General features: G+C 44.3%; 1 long non-coding RNA gene across 1 annotated transcript; it reads right to left on the reverse strand.

Annotated features, from left to right (window-relative positions):
• Window positions 1-1205: 1205 nt before the first annotated feature.
• On the reverse strand, window positions 1206-13220 carry LOC115082461. Its single transcript, XR_003854175.1, has 4 exons — window positions 13198-13220; window positions 4128-4157; window positions 1746-1778; window positions 1206-1239 (listed from the first exon to the last, which is right to left on the reverse strand). It is a non-coding gene; the product is annotated as an uncharacterized LOC115082461 (long non-coding RNA).
• Between the last annotated feature and the right edge of the window lie 1467 nt (window positions 13221-14687).

The raw sequence follows: 14687 nt of genomic DNA on the forward strand, positions 1-14687 counted from the left end.
GGAGATGGAGGTAAGCTGGGGAGAGGAAAGCTCCAGCTGTTCCTCTATGGAGCTGGAATAACCAGGAGGTTGGGGGATGGTAAATCCTAGGTTTAGACAAGGAGGCTTAAGAAATGTTGAAAGGATATTATGGTTCAACTGTTGTTTAACTCTAAGCTTGCTAAGGAGGGACCTAATCAGTTAGGCTTGAGGGTTTGTACAATCAAGCAGGCATTGTTGCAGGGCTGCAGCCGGTGAGGCTACAGGCCTACATTAAACCCTTTTTGTGATACAAGGCCTTTTTCTCTGTGTACTGTTTGGGAGTGCCAGGACTCAGCCTGGCACTCTGACTAGAGGCCGGGAGGAGTCCATAGCAGCGCTGTGCATGAGCTGTGCAACTGGACCGGACGTGGCACAGGAGCGAAGCTGAAGGCCTGAAGCCCAGCAAAGCCCCACAGCGTGCTGAGCGGAGGGGCGTGATCTTGACACAAGTGATGGCGTCTCTGCTACAGAAGGAGCTAGAGGAGCTAGGGGTAGGTAAGTCCCACAACTGGCGAAAGTAGCAACACATTTAGCACTTGGGGCATTGAAAGGAAACTTTCCCTCCACTCAAGAAAGAAATCAATCCTTGGCGAGATAAGAGAAGGTGGTCCAGCTAGCCAGAGATATAGCCCTGAAGACTTATCAAAATATCTTTTATGGTCTTGGAGGAGAAGTCCATTACCTGCTATTAAGTTCACTTAGAGAGTAGCCACTGCCATTAGCAATGGTAACATGGAATAGACTTAGTGTTTGGGTACTTGCCAGGTTCTTATGGCCTGGATTGGCCACTGTTGGAAACAGGATGCTGGGCTTGATGGACCCTTGGTCTGACCCAGTATGGCATTGTCTTATGTTCTTATGGTCCCACCACAGTGCATATTGTTCCTGGAGGTGGGGTTACATAACTATGTAACCTAAATCTCAGTTTGTGTAAATGTATCAATGTATCCCACTTTAACCAACCTACAGAGAAGTGCTCCAGAGGGCAGCATTGGGATTTATGCCCAATCTTTGTGTCAGTATAATTTTGAGGAGCTGACCCAGAGATAAATCTATATACACACATACATATCCGCACAGACACACATGCACAAACACATTTATTATATACAATGTGAAAAATTAGTTTTAAAATACAGTACATGTGTTTGTGAAATTATTTGTCATTTAGTAAATTGCTCTTATCATAAGTTTATTAACAGATTCCTCATTGATTTTCTAAAAGAAAAAGAAACAAAAGTGATTAAAATGAAGAGTTTTTTGCCATCAGAGTTGAGTCTTCTGCTCTCCTGGATGCCTAGGGATAAGGAAGTTGCAAAGGCAGCATTCACAGACCCTGATTGTAAGAAGTACTGATCATCAAGTTGTAGGGAGATATCTCATATTTTCCCACAGAATGCACCAAATATGAATAATAATAGACAAAGAAGTATGCAGACAAATACCGAAAAACTAGCAAAAACAGTTTATCTTAAAATATATATTTTTTAGAAATGCCAAAATTATGTGTCTGTCAATTACCCAAGTAGCTAGGTGGAATTGAACCAGACATCAATCGAGTAGTTTCAATGTGAACTTATACATGTTACCCCCTTAATGTATCTCGTAGAGTTAAAAAGATTAACACCAGAGATCAGTGAATACACACACAGACACACATTATTATGTAGAATGTAAAAAATGAGATTAGTGAAACTATTTGTCAGATATTAAATTGCACTTACCAAATCTCACAATTCTATAATTTCTATTAATGCCTGAAAGAAATAGAAATGATTAAAATACACAGCTTTAACAAGCCCTAAGTAAGATCTTTTCCTCCCCTGGTTATCTGGGGTAGGGATGTTGTGGATGCAAACTTCATTTATCCCTCAGGCCCCCCAGCAGTAACATCCCTCTCCTCAGAGAAATCTCCATTCACCACTACCTTTTGTCAACTCCCACTCAGCCAGTTTCTAACCCATTCAGTCACTCTAGGATCCATGCCAAGGGCTCACAATTTATAAGTCTTCTATGTGGAAGCGAGTCAAAGGCCTTGATGAAATCCAAGTTAACTATGTCCATTGCTCTCTCATCATCCAATTCTGTGGTCACCCAAAAGAAATTGATCAGATTCTTCTGACAAGATTCACCTCTGCTAAAACCGTGCTGCCTTGGATCCTAAACCCCTGATCTCCAACGACCCAGCTTTTAACACCATATCATCCAACTCTGTGTTAGAGACCTTGGGGTAATTCTAGACCAACAACTCAATTTAAAAACAGATCAATTTCATCCTCAAAGAAGGTTTTTTCAAGCTCAGTGTTATAAAGAAACTTAGACCCCTCCTCCACTATCATGACTTCCGCACTGTCATCCAAGCTACTCTTTCTTCAAGGCTTGACTACTGTAATGCCCTCCTCCTCAGACTACCCTCCTCCACCACGAAACCCCTACAAATGTTCCAAAATGCCATCACCAGGATTATTGCTAACTCACGGAAATCTGACCACATCACTCCCATACTCAAAGACCTCCACTGGCTCCCCATAGCTTTCCGCATCCTCTTTAAAACTTTAACCATAATTCACAAATCCATCTACTCCTACAACTCTAACTGGCTTGATGAACCCTTTTGCCCCATACGCTCTGACCGACCCACGCGGTCTGTCAACAAAGGGACCCTATCAATACCTCCCATCAAAAAAGCCCACCTCTCCTGCACAAGGGACCGCACACTCTCTATTGCAGGCCCCAAACAATGGAACTCCCTCCCGACTACACTCAGACTTGAGCCATGCTACTCTAAGTTCAGAAAGAAACTAAAGACCTGATTCTTCCGACAGGCATACCCAGAATAATTGTCTCCATCTACCATCACTCCCTTCAACCCTCATGAACAATCCTCACATAGGCGACACTTAAATTGTATCTTGTATATAGTCTCTTGTAACTATATTGTATATAGTCCTTTGTAATTAACCTATCTGTTACCGTTCAAATTTGATGTTTCTTCTTCTTCAATACTTTCTGCACTCTGTATTTACTCGCTCCCCCCTTCCCCGCCCTGTTAATTGTATTTTCAGTCTTTTAGTTACAATGTAAACCGGTATGACGTTTGCATACTAATGCCGGTATAAAAAAGTTTTAAATAAATAAATAAATACATCTTGCAATCCATTGGATAGCAAAGTTTGCACTCTCCTCTGCTTTAGCAGTGATTCCATTAGTTTGCTCACCACAGAGGTCAGACTAACTCTCCTTACTTCCTCTTTTATGAATAGGAACCACTCCTGCCCTTTTCCAGTCCTCCAGGTCTACTCCAGACTCTAAAGAAGCATTGACAAGGTCACACTGAGGAGCTTCCAGGGCATCTCTAAGCTCCCTTAGTGCCCTCGGATGTGTCCCGTCCAGCCCCATCGCTTATCTACTTTAAGTTTAGTTCCCCCTCACAAACGCACTGTTCTGAAAACCGATTGAGGTTTACCTCACTTCCAATCTTACTAGTGTTTGATTTATGTGGTCCTGCTCCAGGCCCTTCCTCAGGAACAGAATTATTTGTTAAGCAATTTTGCTTTTTCCTCATCAGCCCCTACATATTCCTCCCCTTCACCTTTCAGTCTCCCAATGCCACTTTTACAATTCCTTCTCTCTGTGACGTATGTAAAAGCAAAGTCATGACCATCAGTTTTACTGTATTTCCTATTTCTTCTTCCCTTTGAATTTTCGCATTCCTGTCTACCTTCCAAGCTTCTCTTAATTTTTTCCAGATATTTCCGCCTGTCTTCCCTTTTCAGCGATCTTGTGCAGTTTATGAATGCATGGGATTCACACACAGAGCTTTTGATGTTAAAAAGTGAACATGAAAATCCATATGCACAAGTTACACTCTGCTTAGAGCGAGCGTAGCTCTGAGCAATGTAACATTTATGGATCTAATAGAAACTGATCCAGAGATCAATCAAGTATTTTAAATGTGAACATGCGTGTTACCCCCTTATATTGATCTAAACCAGAGATCAGTGAATACACACACATACACACATTATTATATAGAATGTAAACAATTAGGTTTAAATTACACAACAGTTAGTGAAACTACTTGTGATAGATTAAATTGCTCTTACCATCATAACCATATATTCAAGATTTATTTTCTGAAAGAAATAGAAATGATTAAAATACAGATTTTTAACAAGCCCTATGTCAGATCTTTTAAGAGCATAAGAACATGCCATACTGGGTCAGACCAAGAGTCCATGAAGCCCAGCATCCTGTTTCCAACAGTGGCCAATCCAGGCCATAAGAACCTGGCAAGAACCCAAAAAACTAAGCCTATTCCATGTTACTGTTGCTAATGGCAGTGGCTATTTTCTAAGTGAACTTAATAGCAGGTAATGGACTTCTCCTCCAAGAACTTATCCAATCCATTTTTAAACACAGCTATACTAACTGCACTAACCACATCCTCTGGCAACAAATTCCAGAGTTTAATTGTGCATTGAGTAAAAAAGAACTTTCTCCAATTAGTTTAAAATGTGCCCCATGCTAACTTCATGGAGTGCCCCCTAGTCTTTCTACTATCCGAAAGAGTAAATAACTGATTCACATCTACCCGTTCTAGACCTCTCATGATTTTAAACATCATATCCCTCCTCAGCCATCTCTTCTCCAAGCTGAAAAGTCCTAATCTCTTTAGTCTTTCCTCATAGGGGAGCTGTTCCATTCCCCTTATCATTTTGGTAGCCCTTCTCTGTACCTTCTCCATCGCAATTATATCTTTTTTGAGATGCGGCGACCAGAATTGTACACAGTATTCAAGGTGTGGTCTCACCATGGAGCGATACAGAGGCATTATGACATTTTCCATTTTATTCACCATTCCTTTTCTAATAATTCCCAACATTCTGTTTGCTTTTTTGACTGCCGCAGCACACTGAACCGACAATTTCAATGTGTTATCCACTATGACACCTAGATCTCGTTCTTGGGTTGTAGCATCTAATATGGAACCCAACATTGTGAAATTATTAGAGATGTGAATCGTGTCATATATCGTCTTAATGATCGATTTCGGCTGGGAGGGGGAGGGAATCGGATTGTTGCCGTTTGGGTAGTAAAATATCGTTAAAATCGTGAAAATCGTGTAAATCGAAAACCGGCACACTAAAACATCCCTAAAACCCACCCGACCCTTTAAAATAAATCCCCCACCCTCCCGAACCCCCCCAAAATGCCTTAAATTACCTGGGGGTCCAGCAGGGGTCCGGAACAACCTCCTGCAATCGAATCGTGTTGTCTTCAGCCGGCGCCATTTTGCACCGCCATTTTGCAAAATGGCGCCGGCAAAATGGCGCCTGCCGTAGACAACACGATTTGACCGCAGGAGGTCGTTCCGGACCCCCGCTGGACTTTTGGCAAGTCTTGTGGGGGTCAGGAGGCCCCCCCAAGCTGGCCAAAAGTCACTGGGGGTCTAGCGGGGTTCCGGGAGCGATCTCCTGCCGGCGCCATTTTCCGTACAGAAAAACGATTCGCGGCAGGAGATCGCTCCCGGAACCCCGCTGGAACCCCAGGGACTTTTGGCCAGCTTGGGGGGGTCTCCTGACCCCCACAAGACTTGCCAAAAGTCCAGCAGGGGTCCGGAACGACCTCCTGCGGTCGAATCGTGTTGTCTACGGCCGGCGCCATTTTGCCGGCACCATTTTGCAAAATGGCGGCACAAAATGGCGCCGGCTGAAGACAACACGATTCGATTGCACGATTCGATCCTGCAATCGAATCCCCCAGATAATTTAAGGCTGGACCCCCAGATAATTTAAGGCATTTTGGGGGGGTTTGGGAGGGTGGGGGATTTATTTTAAAGGGTCGGAGTGGGTTTTAGAGTGTTTTAGTGTGCCGGTTTTCCCGCCCTCCTCCTTCCCCTCCCCCTTCCCCTGATTTACGATTTTTTGACGATAAATCGGGGGAATTGTTATTGTATCGTGGCTCTAACGTTTTTTGACGATTTAAAATATATCGGACGATATTTTAAATCGTCAAAAAACGATTCACATCCCTAGAAATTATAGCATGGGTTATTTTTCCCTATATGCATCACCTTGCACTTATCCACATTAAATTTCATCTGCCATTTTGATGCCCAATTTTTCAGTCTCACAAGGTACTCCTGCAATTTATCACAATCTGCTTGTGATTTAACTACTCTGAACAATTTTGTGTCATCTGCAAATTTGATTATCTCACTTGTCGTATTTCTTTCCAGATCATTTATAAATATATTGTAAAGTAAGGGTCCCAATACAGATCCCTGAGGCACCCACAGCATCCCTACCCCTGGTTATCTGGGGTAGGGATGCTGTGGGTGTAAACTTCACAGCTCCTGGGGGTAAGGCCAGAGGTTCATTGAATGACCCCTAGTGTTATACTCAAGTTTAACCACTTGTGGCCAGATTTAATGATCATCATACAGGATGCAGAAGGAGCCCGGGTGCAAGGTCTCAGCACAGGACAAAAGGACAAACTTTTCCTGACAAGCCTTCCATTATGACATTCAGAAAAATGTTGAGAATAACCAGTCTAAAGGACTTATCCCTCAGGCCCCCAGCAGTAACAGAGAAATCTCCATTCACCACCACCTTTTGTCGCCTCCCTCTCAGCCAGTTTCTAACCCAGTCAGTCTCTCTAGGATCCATGCCAAGGGCTCACAATTTATAAGGCTCCTGTGTGGAACCGAGTCAAAGGCCTTGCTGAAATCCAAGTGCACTATGTCCATTGCTCTCTCATGATCCAGTTCTGTGGTCACCCAAAAGAAATTGATCAGATTCTTCTGACAAGATTCACCTCTGGTAAAACCGTGCTGCCTTGGATCTTGCAATCCATTGGTTAGCAAAGTTTGCCCTCTCCTCTGTTGTAGCAGTGATTCCATTAGTTTGCTCCCCACAGAGGTCAGACTAACTCTCCTTACTTCCTCTTTTATGAATAGGAACCACTCCTGCCCTTTTCCAGTCCTCCAGGTCTACTCCAGACTCTAAAGAAGCATTGACAAGGTCACACAGAGGAGCTTCCAGGACATCTCTCAGCTCCCTTAGTGCCCTTGGATGTGTCCCATCCGGCCCCATCGCTTATCTACTTTAAGTTTAGTTCCCCCTCACAAACGCACTGTTCTGAAAATCGATTGAGGTTTACCTCACTTCCAATCTTACTAGTGTTTGATTTCTGTGGTCCTGCTCCAGACCCTTCCTCAGGAACAGAATTATTTGTTAAGCAATTTTGCTTTTTCCTCATCAGCCCCTACATATTCCTCCCCTTCACCATTGAGTCTCCCAATGCCACTTTTACAATTCATGAAGTAAGCAAGTAGCACATTTAAGACTAATCGGAGAAAATTCTTTTTCACTCAACGCACAATAAATCTCTGGAATTTGTTGCCAGAGGATGTGGTTAGTGCAGTTAGTGTAGCTGGGTTCAAAAAAGGTTTGGATAAGTTCTTGGAAGAGAAGTTCATTAACTGCTATTAATCAAGTTTACTTAGGGAATAGTCACTGCTATTAATTGCATCAGTAGCATGGGATCTTCTAGGTGTTTGGGTAATTGCCAGGTTCTTGTGGCCTGGTTTGGCCTCTGTTGGAAACAGGATGCTGGGCTTGATGGACCCTTGGTCTGACCCAGCATGGCAATTTCTTATGTTCTTATGTTCTTATGTTCTCTCTGTAACGTATGTAAAAGCAAAGCCTTGACCTTCTGTTTTACCATATTTCCTATTTCCTCTTCTCTTTCAATTTTCGCATTCCTGACTACTTTCCCAGCTTCTCTTAATTTTTCCAGATATTTCCGCCTGTCTTCCCTTTTCTGCGATCTCGTGCAGTTTATGAATGTGAACCTTTCCTCCCTCACTTTATCAGCTTCTTCTTTAGAAAACCAGAATGGTCTCTTTTTCCTCTTCCCTTTATTTACTTTCCTAACAATGAGATTTCTTTCCCTTGTGCGATCCCTCCAGCTGACGACTCCGTGAGGTTCTCCCCCATTCTAACAAAGTTACATTTCCTGACGTCTGGGACCCTCACCTTAGAGACAGAAGAAGAGAAGGAATATTAAGGCTGCACTGAACCATCTTTCCCACATCCCTCATTAGTTCCTGATGTTTCTCTTTAATATAAGGAGGATAATTTCACAAGGGACACTCAGTATTATGCACAGAAATGGCCATTTACAAAGGGAATATATTTATCCAGCCCTGAGAGACTGCAGAACTTGCCACTTAACCGGATATCACCAAAGATTCCTGGTAAAGTAGCGCTGTCAATAAAAAGAAATGTGAAGCGGACCTGTGGCCCAGTTCCTCTCCTCACCCTGACAAATTTCCTACCTGATCTTACCGGGCCATGCACTCCCCAACTCCCAAGTCCCTTCAGAATGTAAAACCAATGAGGAGGGATCCGCAGGTCAGGCCACAACATCCCCTTCTCTGATTCCTTTTTAGAATAAAAATGTTCCTATGTGAGTCTCCCTTTCCTCCCCAGTCTCCTCTGGACCCTAAACTCTCCAGGCAGGAGTGAGTTACACATTGTCAGAGGCTCCCACAGTTTATTCTCCCAGCAATGCTAGAGGGCCGGCAGTATGGGATACCCTGGGGCTGGGGCCCAGGAACACGGGATATGTGAGGGACCTGATAGAGAAGTGGGGGTAAATAGTGGGGCATTTTCATCATAGCATAAAGGATGGGCAGCTTCCCTGTGAGAAGCAGGAAGAATTTCAGATGCTTCATAATTGTCTCATTCAAGATGTTGGCACTTGCTGGAATTCCTCCTATCTGATGCTTCAGAGGTCACTGGAGCTGCAGACACCTCTTCATGACCTAGGGTCCTGCCTGGGGGATACTGACCCTGTGCCTTACCAAACTCACACAGTGAACCTGTAACAGGGGCTCACAGGATGTCACTTAAATAAAGGAGATACTGGTGGGTAGGGGGTGAGAACAGGAGCACTAGAAGCAGAGACACAGTGGGTGTATAGTGCAGGAAAGAGTGGCCACTACAGAGAGTAGTGTGAGCATGAGTGCACCCTCTCAGTTACCTCTTCATCCCCCACCTCAATGTGCCCCAGCCTCGCTGCCCTCACAGGACATCTCTCTTGATGCCGACCATAGCTAGAACAGCTGCAGCTGTAAATGGCTGTAAATAATTATCCCAAGCCTCAGTTTCTGCATCCACCTGTTTTCTGCACATGTATTGTATCCACATGATAACTTAAATGACATTACAGCACCTCGCATGTATAACCTAAGTAAAGCCTCTCGAAACAGTCACGCTATTTACCTCAAAGGACAGATACACCGCCAGCAACCGGTCAGACAACTCCATTCACAACTACGGAGGACAGAGCACTCCTCCAGCCGAACCAACAAACTTACAAACACTCTCAACAATCTTCCCAACCTCTCTTCAATCAGACAGACACCTTTTTTTTTTTTTTTTCAACCATTCTTCGCAGACTAAACCTCCTCCAGAATTCCACGCATCATGCACATTTACAACATCCCAATCATCCACAACCAAAGGAGAATACCTTCAACTAATTCCACTAACGTCATACAAAAAAGAATTATCCCTATCATGACATCTCCATTGAACCAACTTCTAGGCCTCACGCTTTTATCAGTCACCCTCTTCAATGCGCAATCCTTAACTAAGAAGACACATATCCTCAATGATTACCTTTTGGATTCCAATCCAGACATCTGTGCCATCACAGAAACCTGGTTAAAAAACTCGGACATAGCCTTAACCAACCAACTACCCATCCAGACGTATGACATTTTCACCTTCCATAGACACAAAAAAAGAGGAGGTGGACTCCTCCTAGCTTCCAAGAAAGAACTCAGACTGACCGCACTCTCAATCAAGACAAAGTCCAAATTGGAAATGGGTCTAGTCAAGTCAAAACATCTACAAATACTCTTAGTCTACGCTCCCCCGGGAGTTCTAGAAATGGACCCGTCACCCCTCATAGAATCCATCGTGAAACATATTAACTCAGACCTTCCAACAATGATCATGGGGGATTTCAACCTCCATACAAACGCAACACCTCTTTCTGCAAACTGCGAAGCCCTCCTCACCACCCTCAGCGCTATGGGATTTACTCAGACCATCAACACCCCCACACATAAAGCTGGACACACTTTGGATCAAATATTCATCAACTCCAATTTCACATGCACTATAGAACCTTCTTGTACCCCGATCCCTTGGTCAGATCATTTCCTGATAGAATCTTCCTTCTCCACACACAAACAGACACACACCGCCCCACTCCTTTCCACCATTCAATTTAGGAAAGCATGTCCATCGGATACTCTCAGCGATCAGCTCTCCAAAGAACTTTCTAACTTAGACCTAGCTAACCCCGACTCAGCCCTATCCTCCTGGCAAAAGATTACAGAAGCGGTCGCAAACAAATGGTGCCCTTTAGTCTCCAAATCAATCAACCCAACAAAAAAGGGAAATCAACCCTGGTTCAGCGCTGAACTTAAACAAATGAAACAGACCTTACGCCATAAGGAAAACAGATGGCGAAAAACCCCTAACACTTCTACCCTTTCTACATACAAGGGATTCTTTCATCACTACAGGACCGCCATTCTACAGAAAAAAAAGGAATACTATGCAAACAAAATACACCACTTCCAATATGATGCCCAGGCCCTATTCGCCTACGTGACACAAATCACCAAATCTACCCCCCCCACCTATTCCAGACGAACAAGCTCTTTCCAAGGCTAATGAGCTCGCTACATTCTTCCAACAGAAGATCTTAAATACACTCGCCCTCCTGCCTTCAAATACTACACCTCCCAAGCCAGGTGAGAATCTCCAGTCTCTTACTAGACCCAAATTTGACAGTTTCGAGTCAATCTCCACTAAAGAGATTGAATCCCTTTTAAAAAGGCAGAAACCATCAAGCCATCTGGCTGATAACATCCCATCGAGACTCCTGCTTCTCATCCCAAATGTGATCTCAGGACCTCTGACCGGCATCATAAACAGCCTTCTAACGCAAGGAAGCTACCCAGACAGTCTAAAAACCGCCTCACTCAAGCCCCTCCTCAAGAAACACAACTTAGATCCTAATGTACCAGCTAAATTCAGACCCATCTCTAACCTCCCATTTGTTGCCAAACTAACGGAGAAACTGGTAAACACCCAGCTTTCTGAATATCTTGAAGACCACAAGATCCTATTCCCATCGCAATATGGGTTCCGTAAATCACGCAACACGGAAACCCTTCTCATTTCACTTACTGACCATATTATCATGGGGTTGGACAAAGGACACTCCTTTCTGTTGGTCCTGTTAGACATCTCGGCGGCATTTGACACCGTCAACCATACCATCCTGCTGGATCGCCTAACAGACATCGGCATCTCCGGATCTGCCCACAACTGGTTCAAGTCCTTCCTCAGCAATAGGACTTTCAAAGTCAAAATCAACAATAAAGAGTCACCCCTAACTAAATCAACTCTTGGCGTACCTCAGGGTTCCTCCTTATCTCCTACCCTCTTTAATATTTACCTCCTCCCCCTCTGCCAATTGTTAACAGACCTCAACCTAATTCACTATCTGTACGCAGACGACGTGCAGATTCTAATACCGATAACAGAATCAATCTCAAAAGCGCTCACCCATTGGAACAACTGCCTTCTATCCATCACTAATCTACTCAACAGTTTAAACCTGGTTCTTAATGCCTCCAAGACAGAGCTGCTCCACATATCCTCAAACGAAATCAATATCTCCCCACCATCTCCACACATCTCTCACATTACTTGCAAGCAGGTTAGAGACCTTGGGGTAATACTAGACAATCATCTAAACCTTAAGAAAATGGTCAACACAACCTCCAAAGACTGTTTCTTCAGATTACAGATTCTAAAACGACTTAAACCACTCTTATTCTTCCACGACTTCAGGACAATCCTCCAAGCGCTACTGTTCGCCAAAATAGACTACTGCAGTGCCCTTTTCCTAGGCCTTCCCAAATCCACTACCAAACCACTGCAGATGTTACAAAATGCGGCTGCGAGATTGCTGACCAGTACCAGCCGCAGCGAACACATCTCTCCCATCCTCAGGAACCTACACTGGTTACCAGTTAATTTCAGAATTCTATACAAATCAATCACTGTAATTCATAAAACTATCCATCATCATCTTCAACTCGACCTGGAAATCCCATTCAAACTCCACTCCTCTAACAGACCAACTAGAGATACTCTCAAAGGCACCCTGAAATTTCCCCCTACTAAAGCTTCACGCCTCTCGATGACCAAAGTCAGAGCTTTTTTGATAGCTGGCCCATCTATCTGGAATAGCATCCCTTCAAGTCTCAGAGTGGAGCCTTGCCTGTTAACTTTTAGAAAAAGACTTAAAACCTGGCTCTTTCACCAAGCCTTCACCGACCCACCAGACAGTCACTAGTTTCCTTCACGCTTACCCGTTATGATGATTATACTCACGAATGGACTCTGACTCTCCCAGGTTAAAGCACCATTAAGCTTTAACCCGTACGCCCTATGGCATCACTTCATATTTATTTCCTGCCTTATCTTCTTTCCAGCTTGTTGCAAGCTTCCAAGTTCTCTTCCCTGTTGATTGTAACTTTGACTCATTCCTACTTACTGTTTATCTTTCGTTTACTTGAATAGTTACCCCAGTTTTTTATTCTTGTTAATTGTAAACCGATCCGATATGGTTATTTACTATGAAGGTCGGTATATAAAACTGTTAAATAAATAAATAAATAAATAAATAAATAAATAAACATATTCATGGATCTCATTTATACAGCAGTGATCCAGGGGGCAGAGGTGGGATTCACACTCAGAGCTTCTGATGATAAAAAGTCCACATGTAAATCCACACACACAAGTTACATCTGCTTAGAGCGGGCGTAGCTTTGTGCAATGTAAGGTTTGTGTGCACTCAATCAATAACCCCAGGAGCAGCGAGGAGGAACTGAACCAGGGATCAATCAAGTATTTTCAGTGTTAACTTATACATGTTACCCCGTAATGTATCTGTAGAGTTAAAAGGATCTAAACCAGAGATTAGTGAATACAGACACATACACACATTATTATATAGAGAAGGTAAACAATTACTTTTAAATTACACAAAAGTTAGAGAAATGTATCTTACCCCATCTAATCCCAGCTCTGCAGATAAACTTCCCTGAAAGAAACAGAAATAGAAATGAATAAAATACTCATCTTTAACAAGCCCTGGGCTGCATCTTTTGCTTCCCTGGACATCTGGGGTAGGAGGCTGTGGAGGCATTGAGTGACCCTGATGCCTTACCCAAGCTTGACCCCCTGTGTCCAGATTTAATGTCCATCATTGCAGGGTCCCTGCCCCATCCTGACCCTCATCCCTGCAGCAGTTTCTACTCTATCCCCCACTCCTGCTGACCCCTCCTTTTCAATGCCCTCTCAGCTCTCTCTCACACACCCTCTGCCGTCCCCCCTTTCTGGCTCTCATAAATCTCCCCCCTCTCAGTGAACATTCATCGCTTTTCAAGTTACTTCCCCCAGAAAGTATTCACTCATCCCCCCCTCCCGTGTGTCTCTCAGACTCTTCCCACTCCAATCACCGTCTCTGTCTCTCTCACCCGTCCACCCTCATCTCACCTCTGGCCTCATTCTCCTCCCTTCCCATTACCCCTTCTGCCTCTGTTTCCTCCTCTCCTTTCACCAACTCTGGCTCTCTTACCCTCCCTTCCACCTTCACTACCTATAGCTCTCTCTCACCCACCCTCACTCTCCCTCCCTCTTCAGCCTCCTCCCCCTGTCTCTCTTACACATACACCGACCTCACCACCTCTGCCCCATCAGGATTATGGATTATAAGACATTTCCCACCCCCTCTATCACAAAGAGTCCCATCCAAGGAAGGACACTGTCACCAGTCTGGCGTTCATTCTTGACTGGACCCTTTCTTTCACTCTGCAGTTTCTCATCTTATTCAGCACATTTCATTTTTGTGATTTATTCTCTGTGTTAAGCCAATTCTAGATCAACACGAGTTAAAAACATTTAGTTTACTCTTTGATTGTAAATTGATTAGATTAGTGTAAGACTCTATACCTGCGATTCTCAACCACTGTGTCCCTGCCTCCGCTGTCAGAATACCCAGCTCCCTGGTCTCCTGCTGATTTGGCTAATCTTCCCTCCCCCTCCTGCTCCCTGGTCTCCTGCTGATTTGGCTAATCTTCCCTCCCCCTCCTGCTCCCTGGTCTCCTGCTGATTTGGCTAATCTTCCCTCCCCCTCCTCTGCTCCCTGGTCTCCTGCTGATTTGGCTAATCTTCCCTCCCCCTCCTCTGCTCCCTGGTCTCCTGCTGATTTGGCTAATCTTCCCTCCCCCTCCTCTGCTCCCTGGTCTCCTGCTGATTTGGCTAATCTTCCCTCCTCCTCCTCTGCTCCCTGCTCTCCTGCTGATTTGGCTAATCTTCCCTCCCCCTCCTGCTCCCTGGTCTCCTGCTGATTTGGCTAATCTTCCCTTCCTGCTCCCTGGTCTCCTGCTGATTTGGCTAATCTTCCCTCCCCCTCCTGCTCCCTGGTCTCCTGCTGATTTGGCTAATCTTCCCTTCCCTTCCTGCTCCCTGGTCTCCTGATGATTTGGCTAATCTTCC

This window comes from Rhinatrema bivittatum, chromosome 1 (assembly GCF_901001135.1).
Source record: "Rhinatrema bivittatum chromosome 1, aRhiBiv1.1, whole genome shotgun sequence".
Classification (NCBI taxonomy): Eukaryota; Metazoa; Chordata; class Amphibia; order Gymnophiona; family Rhinatrematidae; genus Rhinatrema; species Rhinatrema bivittatum.